General features: G+C 40.0%; 1 long non-coding RNA gene across 1 annotated transcript; it reads right to left on the reverse strand.

Annotated features, from left to right (window-relative positions):
• Positions 1-812: 812 nt before the first annotated feature.
• LOC128607694 (uncharacterized) lies at positions 813-2,318 on the reverse strand. Its single transcript, XR_008385952.1, has 3 exons — positions 2,118-2,318; positions 1,964-2,033; positions 813-1,231 (listed from the first exon to the last, which is right to left on the reverse strand). It is a non-coding gene; the product is annotated as an uncharacterized LOC128607694 (long non-coding RNA).
• Between the last annotated feature and the right edge of the window lie 2,967 nt (positions 2,319-5,285).

The raw sequence follows: 5,285 nt of genomic DNA on the forward strand, positions 1-5,285 counted from the left end.
TGACATAGAAGACAGAAGTCTAAGACAATGAAAGACAGAGAAACAGTGCAGACAATGACTATATATACACAAGAGTGCTCATTAACAGAACGTGAATCAGGTGCAGGTGGTCATGTGACTTGTAGTGCAGTGCAGTGGCTGATGGGAACTGGAGTCCAGTTTCCTCGATACATGACATGCGCAGGGCGGCTGTAGCCGACAGTTTTGTGGACAAACTTTTCACAGAACATTTCTCAGAGCATCCCCATGCATTTAAAGTACATATATGTGACTGGGTGAACTTGTAAAAGCCCGTAGTTTGAAGTTCAACAGGCCTTTTGATCTACAGAGTCCATATGGGTCAGATGATGGTGAATACATTATACCTCAATTCATGCTGGTTTGTTACAACTAAGATACTGTGTTGAAATTAAAAGTTCAACTTGATACAGCAACTGATATGTTAGCTGTTCTTTTATTGACGAGTACACACATTTTAAAGGTATGCATTTTTAGTAATACAGGGTGTAGATTACATTTAATTACCTCAATCTGGGTATGAACACTAGTGTTGAAAATAACTCCCTTAGTGTTGAGCTATTGACACATTTAGTGTAGATTCAACAGTTGCATAGTGTAAATGGAGCCCGTGAGGAGTAAAAAACTACACCAACTGTAACCCTTATTACGAGGTAGTAAGAATGTACATAGGTGTAGTAGTCTAAAGTAGTCTTAGAGGTTATCAGTAATATGAATTTGGACCAGAATCAGAAGATGCTAAATTGTTAAGAGCCTGAGAATTGAAGGTCAATAAGAAGAATACTACACCAGAATGACAATTTGCATAAAATGTATTAAACACACATGGGCTGGTACATACATATATACAAAACAGTTATGAAAAAAAAATAACAAACTAAAATAATAAAGTGCGCACGTAAATAAATCCCCTTTTAAATTCCCTTGAGCTTAGTTCGTCCTCAGTTTCACTTGCCTTTGTTGACAAGAGTTCAGTCACCAACGTTGGGCCCTTTTTAGTTCGTGTTAGTGTTTGTCCTACCACCATGAAGATGAAGATGATGATCCTGGCAATCCGTCTGAAGTCAGAGTCACAAACACGGTTGGCTCGCCACCCAGCCACCCGGACTGGGAATCTATGAATCTCTGGAAGAGCGCCTGGAACGTGGGGATTTGTATCATTCCGTGGAAAGGATCCCCGCACAATGTTTCCAACTCTTTACCAAAACCTGACCTATAAATAAGGCCAGATCATTTCTCTCAATTACCATTCAGTGAATAAACGGACTGCTACAGGCTACTATAAAATAAAATGAGATAATACTTCAGTTCACCTATAATGCAATGTCAAAATCTCTCTCTCGTTGTACAACAGCTCTTATGTTTCTTATCAGGTATCAAAACTATATGAATTTCTCTCCAGTATCCAAAGTACATTTACATCACAAACTACATCCTTCATAAAAAACACACATTTCTAACTCAAGTTGTATGAAACCTTAGTAACGTTAGCAGTATGAAGAATAAAACTGCATGAATTGCATGTAAACATCGATCAACTTGTATTACTTTAAATTGGAGGCATTAAGGTGTTAGCGTGCTTATTTATCCCCCTCTGCACCGGTAACAGTGGAAAGAATGCACTAAAAATTGTACTTCTTTAACCTCCAATAAACACAATTAAATCCACAACTTTTAACATCATCATTTAACAAACTAACCATTTAGCAACAGTAGGGAAAAGTGACATTTCTTTTTATAACCCACAAACAAAATCATTAGTTGTTTTCAAAGGCATTAACCAGTAGTCCGCTAGCCTATTGTGGCTAATTACCAAATTAGCATTTGAATACAGCAGGCTCACATTAGCTTTCCACCATTAGCACCTTTGCATTGCTTACCCATTAGCGCCCATAGCATAAATGCTAGCGAACTCCAGAGGCCTAGCGCCAGATAAACAACTCACCATTTTAGCAGAATTCACTGCCTTTAGCTCCGTGACAACAGTGGATTCAGGCACAGCTTTGTTTTACTCTCTATATTACAACAAGATATAGTCAGTATAAGCAATAATGAATACAGAACTTGTTTAATTCACTCCATGTCGTTTTTCGTCTTACCAAGTGGATAACACAGCCTCCTATGCTCAGGTGCAAGCGCCAAAAGAACGTGCAGAGACACTAACCTAGAGGTGTAACTGTAACAGAGCCTAGCTGGCAGCTGATTGGTCAGTTCACTGCCTCATAGAGTTCACCCATTTGCTCACTTACAAATCCATCAAAGATAACAAGAAAATCAAAGTTAACCCTTTTGTGTCTTGGTTAGACAGCTAAATAGTGTTTCTCATTATTAAGCCTGGGCTACACAATGGTGTTAACAGTGAACACTTTCATAGTGTTGAAAAGCACTGTGAGTGTAGAAAAAATAACACTACTTAAAGTGTGAATTTAACTCTATTTAGTGTAGACCTATATAAAATCTGGATAAGTGTTAATTTTCATAATGACTGTGAAAATAACACTTTAAATTTCACTGTGTGTGATCAGTAAATCAAACAGACTGTCAATCAGATCAGTCAGTGATTCTTTAGCATGTTTTTTTTAATACAGTGAACTAGTCTATATGTTACCCAGCCAAAATCAGCAGTCAAGTCTGGTTAACTAAGGCCAGCCTGAGCAACATTGACCATCCAATACCAGCCTAACCATCTAAGACCAGCTTGACCAAAACTGACCAGCTAAGATCAGCCTAAACATCTCAGACCAACCTGACCAGCTAAAAAAAGTGGCCAAAACCCCTCTAAAACCAGCCTGCTCTACCAGCTATGACCAGGCAGGGAGACCAGCTAAGACCAGCCGACCAGCTTAGGCTGTTTTTTCAGCAGGGATATTAGAGCATCTTTAATGGTGTGAGCATTGAGCCAACAAAATCAGTACAGAATCTCAGATCTCCTGATTATATTATATGATTTCTGGAGATGCATGACAAGAGTTGATATCAATGTCGGACAGTCCTGTCATGCAGTATGGGGCAATTTGAGCGATGTAGCTGGCTATGAACACTACACTTGCCAGATTGTGTAGGGGTAGTGGCTGCCAAATTCTGGCTATTTTGGCCTGAAGACTTGCTCATTCTGCTTTAAAGGTACTTTAACACTGTCTCTCAGAATCTAACAGTAACTGTGAAAGTCTTCCAAAGCCATGCAGGAAAAACGTCAATGATTAAAGCATTTAGCATGCTGCACATCTGTGGCCAACAGCATGATGCATCCCGACACATCGCAAAAGGTACCACAGACCTCACTCTGTTTGGTCGAATGTTGGGTTCAATATCTGATGGCTGATTTCTGCTCAAACACACTCTCCAAAGAGCAAGGACCCAATCAATTGGCTCAGCTTAGCACAGTTGAGGTGAGGCTGATGTTGGTGCAAGGGGAACTGTGTTTGATGTCCTGAAAGAGACGTACCAGTACTGACCTCTTGCTTTAAGGTGGTGACACTTTGGCTAGATTTGTTTGGATAGATGAATATGCGCGTCCTCTAATATTTATTGAAACCTCTCCTTATCAACTGCTAACTCTCTGAACCTTCCACTCTAAAGTACATAAGAGCTTTACATCTGATTTCAATATCAGATTTAAATTATTTAATTAATTAATTAGTTAAATTAGTTAAATTAATTGAGAAGCTGTTCTTTGTCTGTGGTGGCTAAATCTGATGCAGTCCCAATGCTATGCGTTGATGAACTGCTTGATCGGTTATATGCAGCTCGCTTTTATTTGACACTGGATTTAACCAAGGGGTATTGGCAGATTTCCTTGACTCCAATATCCTGAGAAAAAGAAATGTCATTTTCCAATCCATTTGGGTTATACCAATTTGTCACCCTTCTGTTTGGAGCCCCAGTGATGTTTCCACATCTCATAGACAGAATTCTCTGCCCACACAATGCATGTGCTGCTATTGTCCTGAGTTGTTCTGAGATCCTAGAGATGGACGCATGGCAAATCCAAAGAAATGTGCAATTGAATGAGTGGAAGTACGGTATTTGGTCTTCCACTTGGGCCATGGGCAGATGCATCCCCAAATTGATAAGACCACAGTGATTGCAGCCTGACCAAGAATGGAAAAGGAGGGTGAAGCTGATCCAGGGAATGGCTGGCTATTATCCAAGGTTTTACCTAATTTTTTTTGGAAATCACCAACCCACTGATTCTTCTCACTAAAAAGGGAGTGGGCTTTTTGCCAGGTAAAGTGGTTTTGTGTGGGGGTCCACTGTTGCATTCTCCAGACTGGCTGCAGGCCAGAGTTGGGCAATGGGGATGTGGGATATGAGGTAACGCGTGATGATTCTCACCTCTGTGTAATCATGGCAAGGTTACTTATATGTTGTTTGTTTGTCTTTTAGCGAGAACACCATGAACCACAGAGAGAGGGGAACAGAACTGACAGAGGTTGCAAATAACACCCACGCACGCCCACAGTGCGAGCTTGGAAAGTGTTGATGAACTTGAGCAAGACGGAAGCCCTGAAATATTGGGACAATCTTTTATTTTGTTGGGTGTTTTATCTGTTGCATGTTTTAAGTATGCTGAAAAGCTCTAGTTGTAAAAAAAAACAAAAAAAAAAAAACAAGCCTAAAGCCATGTCAAAGTCTTCCTATCTCCTAAGTCCTCCTTACCACCCACCTACACATATCACGTCCTATACTGGTTTTGACTGATGCTGCAGATTTGTGAAACCTTTTCTGAAAAAAAAAAATATGCACAAAACCCTTCATAAAGCATAGCTTACACACTGTGCTCATGTACAAAGCACCTAACATTCAATACAGTTAATTCATCCAAACCTTAACCCTATTACCACAATTCTTAATGTATTAATAAATTGTTACGATTTGTGAATCTATATCCCGGGACAAGCCAAGAGAAAGCTGTTAGAATTTGAAAATAGAGAATCTCCAGGTTACGATTCTTAAGCAGAGAGAAAGTGAGAGTACACAAGAAAGACAGCACCCTCACCCTTCCACACCAAGGCCTTGGGAGAGTTTGCCAAATGACACACAGACACACAAAGTTCAAATGGCAAGATCTCTGATTTATTCAAGGAAAGGCAGAGTATATAACAGGCTTGGCACACAACAAAGACAATGGGTTAACTATTAATTGGTTAGGCAGAAGGGCATGTTTGCATGAAACAAGAAGGTATGTAAATGCGCACAAATGGTATTCGGGGAGATAAAGGTAAGTGGTGAGGGGCTTCATCTGTCCGCACCTGAGTCAACAGATA

The sequence above is a fragment of the Ictalurus furcatus genome, chromosome 5 (genome assembly GCF_023375685.1).
Source record: "Ictalurus furcatus strain D&B chromosome 5, Billie_1.0, whole genome shotgun sequence".
NCBI lineage: Eukaryota > Metazoa > Chordata > Actinopteri > Siluriformes > Ictaluridae > Ictalurus > Ictalurus furcatus.